The sequence below is a fragment of the Xenia sp. Carnegie-2017 genome, unplaced genomic scaffold (assembly GCF_021976095.1).
Source record: "Xenia sp. Carnegie-2017 unplaced genomic scaffold, XeniaSp_v1 HiC_scaffold_23, whole genome shotgun sequence".
In the NCBI taxonomy this organism is placed as follows: domain Eukaryota; kingdom Metazoa; phylum Cnidaria; class Anthozoa; order Malacalcyonacea; family Xeniidae; genus Xenia; species Xenia sp. Carnegie-2017.
Window position 1 is genome coordinate 13,920,559 of NW_025813486.1, and position 17,126 is coordinate 13,937,684.

At 47.3% G+C, this 17,126-nt stretch overlaps 6 non-coding genes and 2 pseudogenes across 6 annotated transcripts; all 8 read left to right on the forward strand.

The window, feature by feature from the left end:
* Nucleotides 1-534: 534 nt before the first annotated feature.
* On the forward strand, nt 535-726 carry LOC124450015. The gene has a single exon (XR_006949777.1). It is a non-coding gene; the product is annotated as a U2 spliceosomal RNA (small nuclear RNA).
* Nucleotides 727-1,067: 341 nt separating this feature from the next.
* LOC124449889 lies at nt 1,068-1,231 on the forward strand. Its single transcript, XR_006949654.1, has one exon. It is a non-coding gene; the product is annotated as a U1 spliceosomal RNA (small nuclear RNA).
* Nucleotides 1,232-2,063: 832 nt separating this feature from the next.
* LOC124450146 lies at nt 2,064-2,230 on the forward strand (annotated as a pseudogene).
* Nucleotides 2,231-9,064: 6,834 nt separating this feature from the next.
* Nucleotides 9,065-9,248, forward strand: LOC124450125. The gene has a single exon (XR_006949869.1). It is a non-coding gene; the product is annotated as a U2 spliceosomal RNA (small nuclear RNA).
* A 340-nt stretch (nt 9,249-9,588) lies between these two features.
* Nucleotides 9,589-9,752, forward strand: LOC124449890. The gene has a single exon (XR_006949655.1). It is a non-coding gene; the product is annotated as a U1 spliceosomal RNA (small nuclear RNA).
* Nucleotides 9,753-10,584: 832 nt separating this feature from the next.
* LOC124450046 lies at nt 10,585-10,775 on the forward strand. Its single transcript, XR_006949806.1, has one exon. It is a non-coding gene; the product is annotated as a U2 spliceosomal RNA (small nuclear RNA).
* Nucleotides 10,776-11,118: 343 nt separating this feature from the next.
* On the forward strand, nt 11,119-11,282 carry LOC124449891. Its single transcript, XR_006949656.1, has one exon. It is a non-coding gene; the product is annotated as a U1 spliceosomal RNA (small nuclear RNA).
* Nucleotides 11,283-12,115: 833 nt separating this feature from the next.
* On the forward strand, nt 12,116-12,271 carry LOC124450149 (annotated as a pseudogene).
* Nucleotides 12,272-17,126: the final 4,855 nt, after the last annotated feature.

A 17,126-nucleotide genomic window follows, 5' to 3' on the forward strand; every position in this document is an offset into this window, starting at 1 on the left:
GTTAACAGTAATGAAATTGCATTGCGAACGTTTTTCTTACTTAGTCGTACGTTTGTTTAGCTTTTATAGTAATTATTTCTATGTATCACTGACATTTAACGGCTCGTAGTGTAAAATTCGTTCATTGAGCTGCTTGTCTGCCGATTTCATGAAGCATGACCTTGTTGACATTGCAGCACTTGCATACAATGCGAATCATTATCGCCCACAAGCACAAAGCGTTTGTTTTACAATGAGAAAGCACGTCTGCAGCAAGTTCGCGACAGACATCGCGTGCTTCCTACGTCATATGAAACGATCGCATTTCGCGGCATTACGCGCGAATTTTCAAACATGTTCTTCTTTACGAACAGGTGTACATTGGATTAGAAAGAACGCTTGACATGACGATTGTAGTAAAGGATGATTCCTTCGTTATCCGTACTGCTTGATTTTTTTCATTTGTTGCATGATTTCTACGCGAAAAGATACAATAGAACCGTGTGTTTCTCATGCAACTTGTAGAGTGAAAAATGGCGAAAGCTCTTCTTCTGTATCGCTTCTCGGCCTTTTGGCTAAGATCAAGTGTAGTATCTGTTCTTATCAGCTTAATATCTGATATGTCGGGCAATGCCCGACTCTTATATTAAACTGATTTTTGGATATCGGCCATGGGATTGGAGCTTGCTTCGCCCTGGCCACGGGTTGTCTCGGTATTGCACTACCTCCGAGTTCGGCCCATTTCCCTTCGCGGAAGGAAACACATTTACTTTAAACAAAAGAAAAAAAAACAAAACAGCCAGCAAATCAAATAGCAAAGCGAATTTATTTTGTCTGTAACTAACTAACTAACTAACTAACCGAGAAACGAACCGTTTAACATTTAACTAATTAACTAACATACGTCTCTTTTCGACAGAGTCGGCGAAAGACGAAAAGACGTCGTCGTCGTCGGAAAGGAAGACAATAAAGGCCGTCAGACGGTAAGTTGCAAGTGCAAAAGTAGTGAAAAGTAAAGGGAGGGTGCAACCGTGTCGCACCGAGCGTACGTTCGCGTACAAAGTATGCTCGCCGTGCGTCGTTCGAGCATACTTACCTGACGCGAGAGGCACCTTGATCAGCTAGGAGGTCCTCTCAGGATGAGGCCCTTTCATTGCACTTCGACTGGGTTGACTCCTGCGATTACCCCTAACGTGGGTAACTCGAGCGTATAATTTCTGGTAGTGGGGACCTGCGTTCGCGCTCGTCCCCTTCGTTTCTCACGATGGGAGGAAGAAGCGGAGAAAAGAACAAATAAAATAGAACACGATATATAAATTCGTTGTTCGTTCGGGGTTAGGTTGCATGCTGCCAAATTTTTACTGACCTATCCCAAAATGCATAGCGAGATGCAGGAGAAATTTATATCATCTATTAGCAAGAATAAATTACTTGTATTTGACATAAATTACTTGTACTTAACAACGACGTAAACGGCCGGCGTGTGTGTATATTTTGACGGACGGCATATACATTATGAAAATATACAAATTATAATATGTATCGTCGACGTTAACAGTAATGAAATTGCATTGCGAACGTTTTTCTTACTTAGTCGTACGTTTGTTTAGCTTTTATAGTAATTATTTCTATGTATCACTGACATTTAACGGCTCGTAGTGTAAAATTCGTTCATTGAGCTGCTTGTCTGCCGATTTCATGAAGCATGACCTTGTTGACATTGCAGCACTTGCATACAATGCGAATCATTATCGCCCACAAGCACAAAGCGTTTGTTTTACAATGAGAAAGCACGTCTGCAGCAAGTTCGCGACAGACATCGCGTGCTTCCTACGTCATATGAAACGATCGCATTTCGCGGCATTACGCGCGAATTTTCAAACATGTTCTTCTTTACGAACAGGTGTACATTGGATTAGAAAGAACGCTTGACATGACGATTGTAGTAAAGGATGATTCCTTCGTTATCCGTACTGCTTGATTTTTTTCATTTGTTGCATGATTTCTACGCGAAAAGATACAATAGAACCGTGTGTTTCTCATGCAACTTGTAGAGTGAAAAATGGCGAAAGCTCTTCTTCTGTATCGCTTCTCGGCCTTTTGGCTAAGATCAAGTGTAGTATCTGTTCTTATCAGCTTAATTGGTAACGCTATACTTGATCACTTTGGGAACTGGTAATTTGATCGCTAATTGGAACGCTAATTGGATTACGCTCATTGGACTACGCTCGTTAAGGTCAGTGATTTGAATTTAGTAATCTAACTCTCTTCTGCTGATCTCCTAGTGGAACATTTGGATTGGATCTTCTGTATCTCTTGGTTTGGACTGTTATTGGACACGATTTTGGACGACCCTTGGACCTCAAGACGAAGACGAACCTTCGCCGTTTGCTGTTGTTTCGGGAACGCTGTTGCTCTACACGTCAATCCGTCTCAATCCTTGGCTACGTTACGTCGCTTTGCTCTTTTAACTCTACGAAACGTTATATTCGACCTGTTCGTGAGTTTTTATAACACTATTTTCTTGATTCGACGGCGAAACTCAACGCTATTTGCGCTTGTTCTACTGTCGATCGATATACGCTCGCACACGGCTTTTTCGACTGTGTTTGGCTACTCACTACTATATTTAAAGCTAGGATACTCTCCCCGCTTATTTATTCTTTATTCTGAGAGGGATCTCAGCCCCGTCCTTGTAGCTCGTCTTAAAATTTTATTGTCAGCGAGGCCGTATAATCTTCCTCGTACTAACGAAGCATCGCACCGTAGTTTCGTCGCATTCGCGCGTCATTTACTTGTTCTTTTAAGAACAGCTGCATCGTCTGACTATCCTACATCGAACGTGGGCAATTTCACGAACGAAGGAACAATTTTGAACGATTTTCATCGTCTTTTCTGGTAGAGTTTTGTGATTAACACACCCCACCGCGTGGTTAAACCTTCGCTATCTCTGACTATCGCGCTGCTATAATTCCGCTATAATTTGCATTACGCAGATTTACATACGCCGAATATATTATCTTGAAACATTGCTACCCCTCTATACTAGCACTGGACTATATTCTACAGCGTTTAGACGATTTTTTGAACAATTTCTGGCGTTTACTTTGAAAGATCTCTACGGCTCTAAACTTCCGCGTCATTTCGAAGCCTGCGAAAGCATATCCATTCTGAGTCTTTCTACACGCCAAAGAAACAATTTATTGACAAATTCGCGCTATACTCTCGGTGAAGAGGGCTCTATTAACGTCTTTTACCCTCTTTTGGACCGATTGGATCAATTTTTAAGACAATTTGCTAGCTGAGATTGTGTTTCTCACACCCCGCCACGTGGCCGAAGGACTACGCAATTGCTTCATAAAGCCACTACTACGTTGGTTTATTTACGACAATCTCAGCGTTTTTGGAACATTTTTATCCTTCTAGCTCACACACATCATTATTCGAACATTTCTTTGGCGTTTATATTGAGGGCTTTTCATCGCAACTTAAACTTCCGCGTCACCTCGAAGTTTGCGAACGCATTAACATTACACGTGCTCTTACACTCCACAGAATTAATTTGCTGTGTTTGACATTTCTCGCGCCCCTACTACTTTTTCCTTCTGAAAAGGCTATATTAACAGCCCTAACATATTCATCGGGCCAATTTGAACGTTTTAAGTGCGATATTCTACTAATCCCGCACTATTTTTATCGATTACACTGCGAGGGGTCTAATTACCCAAAGACATCCCACGTGCATCAACTTTTCGCCGCGTGCCAATTTCGTCTACGCGCCAATTTTGTCCGTGCGCCAATTTTGTCTGCGCGCCAATTTTATCTGCGCGCCAATTTTATCTGCGCGCCAATCTTATTTACGCGCCAACTCTATCTACGCGCCAATTCTATCCACGCGCCAAATTCTCCACGTGCGTTAATTTAAAAACACTAAACTATTATTACTCGTGCAGCTGATTACATTGAAACATTCTGTGTGCACTCCTACAATTTTCTCTGCCATTTCACCGTGTTTGGATATACATTCATTCGGAACTGCCTTACTTATCACTTTGCGCTCGCGTACGCGCATTTTTAGTGGTAATAATAAGAATTTTTGTGTTTTGTTGTCCATTTCTTCTCCCGTGTGGGCCCCAAAATGCCCACATGTGTATATTGCATGAAATGGTTCAAGACCCGTGGGCCACTGGCAGAACACTGGCGTACCGCTCATCATGGGACTCCCAAGTATGACGACGTTCCAGCCCAACGCTGCAAAGCCACGTATCGTGTCGATATCCATCCACAAGACATCCGCTGCCCATACCGAGGTTGTACGTATGTCAGCAGACAAGTTGCTGGTATACGTAACCTGGCAACCCATTTTTCGAGGAACCACCCTCAACATGAGCTAGTAGTCTCCCACCTCTGCGGTCTCTGCAATACATACATTGATCCCAGCGAATCCCACCAACACATGCAAGCTCATCGTCACTCCCACAAGCAGCAATCGCCATTCACTCCACCTCAACCTACCATCGATCCAATCACCCAGAGACTACTACTCTCCACCTCACCGCCGAGAATTCCACCTCCACGACAGCCGCACCTCACCATCAAGCACATACTCCACCACCGATGCCAATCAACAAGACCTCTGTTGCCCCATGGAAGGCTGCACTTTTCCTCCGGACCCCACAACTCTCAAAACTCACTTCAACACCACACACCCCAATCAATCCCTCTCCCTCACGTACTACTGTCAATCCTGTAATGGCTATGTGCGTGAGGAAGACTACCCTTCCCACCTGCAGAGCCACCAACCGAAGCCTGAGAACAACCACTCCTACTTCCTCCACTACCGTCTCTCTCTCACACCTGGCAGCCCCATTCCTGATTCGACAAGTCCAACCATTCTGGATTCGAATCAAACCTCACCACCGACCCACTCAAGAACACCCACTCCCACCAACCAACACACCTCATCTCAAGCTGACCCATCCCCACGCCTGTCCCCTCCACCAACTCAATCCCATCAATACTCACCCCACCACTCTCATCGCCACCGCTGTTTTCTGCCCCATCCCCAGAACACAGCCTCTCCACGCAAGACGCCTCACAGTCGCCACCATCTGACAACATCCAACCAACTCCTGGCCACACTACTCCACCCATCCCGGACGACGCCCTCTCACTGTACCATCCCAGCCCCAATTCATCACCACCGCTAACCCTGGATGAACCCGACCCTACTCCAGAAGATCCCACCGACAACTTCACCCCACGTTCCCTCATCCATGGCATCACACACCACCCAACCAACGACCAACGCAAATCCATACTCGCAACCATCAACACCCAAATTTCCCACCTACGTGCACTCGTCGCAGAAGACAATCCACATTCTCCACCATCATCCGCCGCTGACATCACTACGAGCACCTCAAGTGTAGGGGCCGGTGAAGTTAACTCGCTGTCACCATCCACCTGCAGCATGGAGACTTCATCCGGCTCCTCTCTGGGGGACAAATGTGCAGCTACTGCTCTCCAACGCCTCATGGAGATTCGGGGTAGTACCTCCAGTAGCCCTCAATCTCCCTCCACATCTCAACCCACCGAACACAGCCACGATCACCGCACGCAAGACATTGCACCGCCCATCTCAATTTCCAAGCAGACCAACCCACACTACCACCAACGACGAACCTCACATAACTCATCCTGCGACCCCCTCCCACCACCCACCGTATCACTTAGCCCACCACCCACTGAACCACTTAGCCCACCAACACCAACTTCTTCATCAACATCCAACCTGGCCGACTTAGCCGACGATAACATCCCGTCGCACCAACCTCGGGCACCACGTGAGCCGGACCGTGTCCCATCACCCGTCACACGACCCCAGGCACCCCCCTCTGATGATGAAGATGGTGTTGATGGCTTCTACAATGACGAAGAACAACCTCCATCCACCGACGACCAGACCACCCTTCTCCTCTTCAGGAGAAATGGCGGTCTACATTCTCACAGGACTCCTCTTGGGCTGACTTCACACAACACTGCACCGACTTCGCCACGGCTGCTCGGGAACTCGCCATCCACCTCAACAGATCATCCACATCCCGCAATAAGCCGAAACCAACCGACCCGAAACCCACCACCTCACACCGTCCACCACAAGGCCGCTACATCAAATCCTTCGACCCCACCGAAGCCCGACGTCTCCAGGGTCTCTACTACCATTCCAAAAAACGAGCGGCACGTAAGATCCTGGAGAACAACAACACCATTTTCACTGGCACCATTGATGATGCCGAACTACACTTCACAACATCCTTTGAGGAAAAACACACGAACACCACCATCCTCAAAGAACACCTCCGAAAATTCACCCCACCGCGCGGCGACCCAATATCACAGGATCTCTACGCCGAACTCCGTCAGGCTGAAATTGCAGCAAAACTTAGCTCGTCAGTCAACACAGCACCTGGCATGGACAAATGCGAATACTCACACCTCAAGAAGGTTGATCCCACCGCCGCCATCCTCCACCTCATATTCACCCGATGTCATCATGAACGCGACGTGCCACAACCGTGGAAAGAAGCTGTCACCATCCTCATCTACAAAAAGGGTGATGACAGCGACATCACCAACTTCCGCCCCATCGCCCTCATGTCCACCATGTATAAGCTGTTCATGGGAGTGCTCGCCAAACGCTTAACAAGGTGGAGCATCGACACGGGGATCCTCTCGGACGAGCAAAAGAGTGCTAGACCCTCTGAAGGCTGTTACGAACACACTTTCATGCTGAAGTCATTAGTTGCCGACGCTCGCCGTCGAAAGCAGAAACTGTGCATCGCCTGGCTTGATCTTCGTAACGCCTTCGGCAGTGTGTCGCACCAGGTCATCCGCTCGTCCCTTCTGCACGTTGGTGTTCCTCCAGACATGGTTGCACTCATCATGAATGCTTATGCTGGTGCATCCACAACCATCCTCACACCTGGTGGAAGAACCTCATCCATCCCTGTCCATGCTGGCGTGAAACAAGGATGCCCCCTCAGCCCTATTGTGTTCAACCTCTGCTTGGAGCTCATCCTGCGCTCGGTTAAGGAAAGGGCTCGGACACAGAGAGCTGGGGTGTGCAAATTCCAGAACAGAACTGTCTCCTGCCTGGCATACGCGGACGACCTTGTCTTCATGGCGCGAACTCCGAAAACCCTCCAGCTGCTTTTGGATACTGCTGCTGATTCTGCCTCGGTGCTAGGATTCGAATTCCGACCAGACAAGTGTGCCACCCTCTTCCTCACGTCTGACGGTAGACGACGCCTCTGGACCGATCGCCACGACTTCCATCTCCACGGTGATCACCTACCGGCTCTCGAAAACGAACAGTCGTATCGTTATCTGGGGGTGCCGATAGGTGTGATCCACAACATCGACGACATTCCATCCATAATCCCACGACTCATCCACGACCTCCACGCCATCAACAACTCACTCCTAGCACCTTGGCAGAAGCTGGATGCTATTCGGACGTTTGTGCAGCCATGCCTCACGTATGCACTCCGGGCGGGTGATCCTCTGAAAAAATCATTGAGTGAATACCGTTCGCTGCTCGTCCGGGTGCTGCGTGAGATTTGCAATCTGCCAACTCGTGCCACGAAAAGTTATTTCTTCGCTGCAAAGAAGGCCGGCGGTTTGGGCCTACAAGACCCGGACGTGGAATGCGACCACCAAGCCATTGTTCAGGCCGTCCGCATTCTGGCCTCCAACGACGCCAATGTCGCCACCATCGCACGGGAAGACCTACGCTCATTCGTCCGCCAAACCACGCAATCTAACCCCACCGCAGACCTCATCACAAAGTACCTCTCCGCTCACGACGACCCCCGCCTCAGAACACTTCATTACTCATCACATTCTTCCCTCTGGTCCGCGTTAAGTAAAGCATGCCGCCGTCAACACGTCACCATCCACTTCACCGACAATGATCCACCCACCATTTCTGCAGATGAATCTGACAAAGTCAACTCGAAGCAGATCTCCCTATTCCTCCACCGCCTATCGCAACAACGCCACGCCGACACCCTCACATCACTCCCGGACCAGGGGAAAGTTGCCCGCTGCCTTGTGGACGACGTCTATGGTAATGGCTCGAGCTGGCACATGAATGGCCTCAATATCCGATTTAAAGACTGGAGGTTCATTCATCGTGCCAGACTCAACGTCCTGCCCCTCAACGCCCACAAGAGCAGATTCTCACACGCTTTACCCACATGCCGCCACTGCCTCCAACCCGAGACACTCCCCCACGTCATCTGCCACTGCCGCCCGTCGATGGTGCAAATTCGAGATCGCCACAATCTCCTTGTCGCTCGCCTACTAAACGCCACGAGATTTGGAGAGATTACCACCGACCGCGCCGTACAGGGTTCAGGACTTCGACTCCGCCCGGACATCATCATCGAAGAGGATAACGAAGTCCTTATCATCGACGTCGCCTGTCCATTCGACAACGATGAAAACGCTGGCGAGGCTGCTCAACAAAAAATTACAAAATATGAGCCCCTCAAGCGCCACTTCATCGAATCGGGCAGGCAATGCCAAGTGGTCCCCTTCGTTGTTGGTGCCCTTGGTTCCTGGTACCGCCCAAACGAATATCTGTGCGTCAGGATGGGGATGACACGTCGGTACAAAATCTCTTCAGGAAACTCTGTTGCACTGATGCCATCCGTGGATCAACGAACATCTACCGACAGCACCTAGGCTGTGACGATGCAGCTCCATCTATGGACGAGCTGCCAACATCCAACTGAACATTGTCACATATATGAACAATATACATAGTTGTAAATATCTGTATCCATAGTGGCCTTTTGCTGTACATATTTGGGTTCATTTATATCGGGGGTCCCTCTTCCTTTTTGCATCATCCCAATTCACCCCTTCTACCACTATCACCACCCACATCACCTTCTATTTTCTACCTTTCTTATATTATTTTAATCTTATACTTACCTCTTACTATACTTATTCTCTTTCCTATCGTATTTTTTGCATGAAATCATTGTTGTACATATTGATTGTTGTAACTGTGCCCATAATTTTAAATAAATTAACTGATAAGAACTCTGTTCTTATCAGCTTAATATCTGATATGTCGGGCAATGCCCGACTCTTATATTAAACTGATTTTTGGATATCGGCCATGGGATTGGAGCTTGCTTCGCCCTGGCCACGGGTTGTCTCGGTATTGCACTACCTCCGAGTTCGGCCCATTTCCCTTCGGAAGGAAACACATTTACTTTAAACAAAGAAAAAAACAAACAAAACAGCCAGCAAATCAAATAGCAAAGCGAATTTATTTTGTCTGTAACTAACTAACTAACTAACTAACCGAGAAACGAACCGTTTAACATTTAACTAATTAACTAACATACGTCTCTTTTCGACAGAGTCGGCGAAAGACGAAAAGACGTCGTCGTCGTCGGAAAGGAAGACAATAAAGGCCGTCAGACGGTAAGTTGCAAGTGCAAAAGTAGTGAAAAGTAAAGGGAGGGTGCAACCGTGTCGCACCGAGCGTACGTTCGCGTACAAAGTATGCTCGCCGTGCGTCGTTCGAGCATACTTACCTGACGCGAGAGGCACCTTGATCAGCTAGGAGGTCCTCTCAGGATGAGGCCCTTTCATTGCACTTCGACTGGGTTGACTCCTGCGATTACCCCTAACGTGGGTAACTCGAGCGTATAATTTCTGGTAGTGGGGACCTGCGTTCGCGCTCGTCCCCTTCGTTTCTCACGATGGGAGGAAGAAGCGGAGAAAAGAACAAATAAAATAGAACACGATATATAAATTCGTTGTTCGTTCGGGGTTAGGTTGCATGCTGCCAAATTTTTACTGACCTATCCCAAAATGCATAGCGAGATGCAGGAGAAATTTATATCATCTATTAGCAAGAATAAATTACTTGTATTTGACATAAATTACTTGTACTTAACAACGACGTAAACGGCCGGCGTGTGTGTATATTTTGACGGACGGCATATACATTATGAAAATATACAAATTATAATATGTATCGTCGACGTTAACAGTAATGAAATTGCATTGCGAACGTTTTTCTTACTTAGTCGTACGTTTGTTTAGCTTTTATAGTAATTATTTCTATGTATCACTGACATTTAACGGCTCGTAGTGTAAAATTCGTTCATTGAGCTGCTTGTCTGCCGATTTCATGAAGCATGACCTTGTTGACATTGCAGCACTTGCATACAATGCGAATCATTATCGCCCACAAGCACAAAGCGTTTGTTTTACAATGAGAAAGCACGTCTGCAGCAAGTTCGCGACAGACATCGCGTGCTTCCTACGTCATATGAAACGATCGCATTTCGCGGCATTACGCGCGAATTTTCAAACATGTTCTTCTTTACGAACAGGTGTACATTGGATTAGAAAGAACGCTTGACATGACGATTGTAGTAAAGGATGATTCCTTCGTTATCCGTACTGCTTGATTTTTTTCATTTGTTGCATGATTTCTACGCGAAAAGATACAATAGAACCGTGTGTTTCTCATGCAACTTGTAGAGTGAAAAATGGCGAAAGCTCTTCTTCTGTATCGCTTCTCGGCCTTTTGGCTAAGATCAAGTGTAGTATCTGTTCTTATCAGCTTAATATCTGATATGTCGGGCAATGCCCGACTCTTATATTAAACTGATTTTGGATATCGGCCATGGGATTGGAGCTTGCTTCGCCCTGGCCACGGGTTGTCTCGGTATTGCACTACCTCCGAGTTCGGCCCATTTCCCTTCGCGGAAGGGAAACACATTTACTTTAAACAAAAGAAAAAACAAACAAAACAGCCAGCAAATCAAATAGCAAAGCGAATTTATTTTGTCTGTAACTAACTAACTAACTAACTAACCGAGAAACGAACCGTTTAACATTTAACTAATTAACTAACATACGTCTCTTTTCGACAGAGTCGGCGAAAGACGAAAAGACGTCGTCGTCGTCGGAAAGGAAGACAATAAAGGCCGTCAGACGGTAAGTTGCAAGTGCAAAAGTAGTGAAAAGTAAAGGGAGGGTGCAACCGTGTCGCACCGAGCGTACGTTCGCGTACAAAGTATGCTCGCCGTGCGTCGTTCGAGCATACTTACCTGACGCGAGAGGCACCTTGATCAGCTAGGAGGTCCTCTCAGGATGAGGCCCTTTCATTGCACTTCGACTGGGTTGACTCCTGCGATTACCCCTAACGTGGGTAACTCGAGCGTATAATTTCTGGTAGTGGGGACCTGCGTTCGCGCTCGTCCCCTTCGTTTCTCACGATGGGAGGAAGAAGCGGAGAAAAGAACAAATAAAATAGAACACGATATATAAATTCGTTGTTCGTTCGGGGTTAGGTTGCATGCTGCCAAATTTTTACTGACCTATCCCAAAATGCATAGCGAGATGCAGGAGAAATTTATATCATCTATTAGCAAGAATAAATTACTTGTATTTGACATAAATTACTTGTACTTAACAACGACGTAAACGGCCGGCGTGTGTGTATATTTTGACGGACGGCATATACATTATGAAAATATACAAATTATAATATGTATCGTCGACGTTAACAGTAATGAAATTGCATTGCGAACGTTTTTCTTACTTAGTCGTACGTTTGTTTAGCTTTTATAGTAATTATTTCTATGTATCACTGACATTTAACGGCTCGTAGTGTAAAATTCGTTCATTGAGCTGCTTGTCTGCCGATTTCATGAAGCATGACCTTGTTGACATTGCAGCACTTGCATACAATGCGAATCATTATCGCCCACAAGCACAAAGCGTTTGTTTTACAATGAGAAAGCACGTCTGCAGCAAGTTCGCGACAGACATCGCGTGCTTCCTACGTCATATGAAACGATCGCATTTCGCGGCATTACGCGCGAATTTTCAAACATGTTCTTCTTTACGAACAGGTGTACATTGGATTAGAAAGAACGCTTGACATGACGATTGTAGTAAAGGATGATTCCTTCGTTATCCGTACTGCTTGATTTTTTTCATTTGTTGCATGATTTCTACGCGAAAAGATACAATAGAACCGTGTGTTTCTCATGCAACTTGTAGAGTGAAAAAATGGCGAAAGCTCTTCTTCTGTATCGCTTCTCGGCCTTTTGGCTAAGATCAAGTGTAGTATCTGTTCTTATCAGCTTAATGGGCGGTGCTATACTTGATTAACTTTCGTTAATTGGTTCGTTTAAAAAAGGTAATTGCTCACTAATTGGATTACACTCCCAAGGTTAGTGGATTTGATTTGATTTTGATTTGGATTGTATTTACTCCTACGTCACGGAACTGGATCGGATTTGGACTTGGCTTTGGACTCTCCTTTGGAACTATTGAATTTGGATTTCTTCGGATTTTTATACGAAGCGATACAGAAGCTTGACTTTCTGACCGGCACTCCCATATATTACTTGACTGGGACCACATATCGCGCTACATAACATCTATCTCATCGCCACCGGGCCTAGCATTCGTCACGAATACTCCGGGCGAGTTTTTCCTTCATAATCATTGTGAAAAGACGAGATTCGGCCGGCGAACTTTCTTAGCACGCAACCGGACATCTTGCTGGAACTTTTCTACGCGTTTTACGGAACAATTCCCAGGTTATCGCGCCACACATACGCGTCTCATCGATAATTATCATCTTAGACGGAATTTTTAAACACTTTTGACAAATAATTTGCGAGAAATAGATCCAAGTTTGGAAACGACCGTTGGATATTATTCGGTCGCTACGCAACGAACTCAAATTTGGCAACGTTGTGTCTCTGTGTTTTTCTCGCACTTATTTACAGCCTGTTTTAAGCTGTATTTCGTCAATCCAGTGTAAACAACACCAAGAATAACTTGCCTGCTACCGCTTGACACGGCATTTCAAACATTTCCATCTAAAACAACAACGCCAGCTCCGAAGCGACCGTTGGATATTATTCGGTTGCTACGTGACAATTTTAAACTCGGCATCGCGTTCACTATTGCTCATACCCCGTGCTTATTTACGGCAGGGTCCTCACTCTGCCTAGTCACATCGGAGCAAATATCATTTCAAACAACTGGAAACGGCCTACTCCACAGAATCGCTGTTCTGTAGCGATTTCATATTCCATTCGTAGACCTAATTACGCATTCAGATGCGTATACAACTTAGAATCACCAGCTGTCAATCAACTCCGCGTAGGGGAAATCCCTGAGACATTCAAACATATTTGTGCGATTGTTCGAATATTTACCATCGATTACGTACGCTCTCCGCTGATTCTTAGACACTCTACGATCGCCGGTTATTTCTCAACAGCAAATTCACGTACGCTACCTAATATTCGCTTAGTAGAAGCCTCGAAAGAATAACCAACCCTCAGCTCCGCGTATACAGACAATGCGTTGTGTATACTGCAACGCCGATTTTCGGACGCGATCCGAATTAAAAGAGCACTGGATGAACATGCACCACAATACACAAACAAATACCCAGGCAAACCCGCACGCTCGTGTTTCAAACGGACTGCACTTCACAAGACCTCCGATGCCCGCATCGAGGCTGTAAATTCACCAGCAAACGTGTCGACACCACCAGACACATAGTGAAACACTTTTCCAAACATCACAAGAAAAGCGAGCTAGTCATACAATACCACTGCCAGCAATGCAGGGTGTTCATGGACCCGCCGAACGCTACGCGCATCGGAAAGCTCATGCTACCGCCTCACAGCCGGGTCAAGTGTTTAGCCCGCCTATTCCAATTATTGACCCAGCAACAGATGAGCTATCCCTTGTCGCTAGCCCAAACCAATCGTTAACATACTCCCGTCATGAACACAGTCTGCTGACATCACCGTCACTATCGCCAATGAAGCTCGATATCAAGCTCCTATCACCGCAAGAATCATCCCCTAACCTCACCGAAAACCCCGCCTTGGACGAAATGCCAATTAAACAGCAACACGCACATCCTCAATCCACTCGCCAAGCCCTTCACTCCATCAACATCCCCCCGTTTGTCATTATCACCCGGATCTCCCATCCTGGCTACCAACCTGCCCTCACAGGCCAACACTGAACAAGAGGTCATGCCCAACACAACTCCTACATCACCTGCCTCTTCATCATCAACACCATCGATGCCTGACAACCCCCTGAGCCAGCCGACGGAACCTACGCAAACCGGGCAACGTCGCGAAGCCTTCCATAACGCATCTCCCGACATATTCACCAAGGCACGCACCCACGACGACCAACTCTCCATCCACGCTGCTTCGTCGCCAGAACATTTCTCGCAAACTCCACCCATGCTCAACACCTCACACATCGCCATACCATCACAATTCACATTACTCCACAGAAGTCCTATCAGGTTCACCGCGTCCACAAACGAACTGGACCAGTTATCACTTTCAGCGAGATCCTCACCAGAGGGATCGCAGCACCCATCACAATCGTCCAGCCAGACCTCACCTCACCCAATGTTCAGCTACCCATCGCCAGTGCTCCATACGATCCCAACACCCAGCAACTACACACAAACGTCACCCTCCGCCACCAACGACCCCATCGATTCACAGTTCACCCTGGGACCCCAGTCCCTTCCACGCTTCTCACCGAGACCGCTCGATCATCACCAAGTATCTCGGGATCGCCGCATAATTCTCGCTAACATCGATTCACGGCTGGTTTCTCTACGACAAATGGTCAACGAAAAGCTAGCCCCTACTCCACAGCCTCCACACCGAGGGAGCCTCCCGAGCGCTCATCACCGCTTAGAAATGTCTGGTTCTCCCTCAACTTCACCATCAAACGCCTCCAACAGCTCATCCTCGTCAGACAACCCCCTAGCAGCATCAACAGCGATGGGACGATATATAGAAGTGAACAACACCATCTCTACTGTCACAGATTCGCGCACAGTGATAGAAGTTGCACCTCCGCTTCCAGTATCGCAACAAACATATCCGCACTACCGAGGGATCAACACTCCTCACGAGCATCTTCCAACCTCAACCTCACACCTATCTTGAGGGAATACCGCCAGATGCAGAGACTTAACAACGCTGAGAGAGGGATTGCGTCTCCTCCCCTGCTTGATAACTACACCAGCCAACAAGAGACTGTCCGGATGAGGACAACGAAGAGGAACCCTGACCTCACCGCGCTTGCGAAGCCCTAGACTCTCAAATTTCATCTGCTCCAGGCGCTGATGCTGACAATATCCCTGCTGATGACAACATCCAGTGCGCGCAGCCACGCCCTCCACGCTCGCCTGACGAAGCCCCAGGAGACGATAGAGATATCGCCCCTTCTGACGACGACGTCTTCTGTGACTCAGAGGAAGAACCTCGCCATCCAAACGACACGAAGTATTGGAAAACTTTCGCCAACACTGGTGCGATCACTTCAACTCTGACCTGACATGGGAGGAATTTTGTGACTCTTGCACGACATTTGCTTCGGAAAGCAGAGAGTTGGCCATCACTCTAGCGAAAGCTCCAAAATCGGTACTCATCTAAAGACAGCCACACTCCATCTAAAGACCAGCCCCAACGAAGACCCCCGCTAGGCAGAGGAATTCCACGGGCCAACCGATTCGACCCAACCGCAGCTCGGCGCATTCAGGGTCTCTACAAACATTCGAAAAAACGAGCAGCACGGAAAATACTAATCAACAACTCTGTGACCTACTCGGGCTCAGTGTCCGATGCCGAGTATTTCACAGAAAGTTTCGAGAGAAATCGTGCATCCAACAATACTTCGAAGAAATGCTTCCAAAATTGGTCCCATCAGCAAGCGACGAAAGTGTGAGGACCTATACTCGCCGATAACGCAATTCGACGTCGCCACAAAGCTTAGATCAGTCGCCAACACTGCGCCAGGCGCTGACAAGGTTGAATACGGTCATCTGAAAAAGATTGACCCATGTGGGAAGATACTTTCCGCCATATTCAACCGCTGCCGACGCAAAAATGACGTCCCCCCACTGTGGAAAACGTCCCTCACGGTGTTGATCTACAAAAAGGGAGACGAAAACGACATAAGCAACTTCCGTCCGATTGCCTTGATGTCGTGTATGTATAAATTGTTCACCGCATCCTGGCAAAACGGCTAACGAAATGGGCAATTTCGAATGACATTCTATCACAGGAGCAGAAGTCTGCACGACCGAGTGAGGGGTGCTACGAGCACACATACATCTTAAAATCGTTGGTGGGACAGGCGAGAATGAACAAGAAGAAACTCAACCTTGCCTGGCTCGACCTCCGTAATGCATTCGGCAGCATCCCCCATTTTGTTATCGAACACACCCTCCGCCATATGGGAGTTCCACAAGACATGGTCACCCTTTGTGGCAACATTTACACCGATGCCACCACTAAGATAAGCACTCCCCAAGGTGTAACCAGCGACATCCCAATAAAATCCGGGGTGAAACAAGGCTGCCCAATGAGCCCGATCTTATTCAATCTTTGCATTGAGCTGATCCTTCGATGGGTTAAAGAGGAAGCAGCGAAGATAAAGTCGGGAACCTGCAACCATTTTGGAACGGATCTATCCTGCCTCGCATACGCCGATGACTTAGTGCTGATGGCACGCAGTAAAGATACCCTCCAACGTTTGCTGTACGCTGCTGCCGAAGCAGCCAACACTCTTGGACTGAACTTCCGACCCGACAAGTGCGCTACTCTTTCTCTAACATCTACCAGACAGCGTGCTACGTTCGTCGAACCAACTGATTTCACTATTCAGGGCGAACACATCCCAGCTCTCTCGCAAGAAGAGTCGTACCGATATCTTGGAGTTCCAATAGGTCTGATACACAACATAAATGATATCCCGAGTATAGTGCCGAAACTCATCCAACACATCAACATCATTCGTTCGTCACTCCTTGCCCCTGGCAGAAGCGCGATCCGTACTTTATTCAGCCATGCATTACTTACGCCCTACGTGCGGGTAATCCGTTAAAACAGTCCCTCGATGAATATAAGCGGATTCTCGTATCGGCGCTCAAAGACATTTGCTGCCTACCACAGAGGGCAACGCAGTCCTATTTCTTTGCTCATAAGAAGGTTGGTGGCCTGTCAATGTTCGACCCTAGAACGGAATGCGAC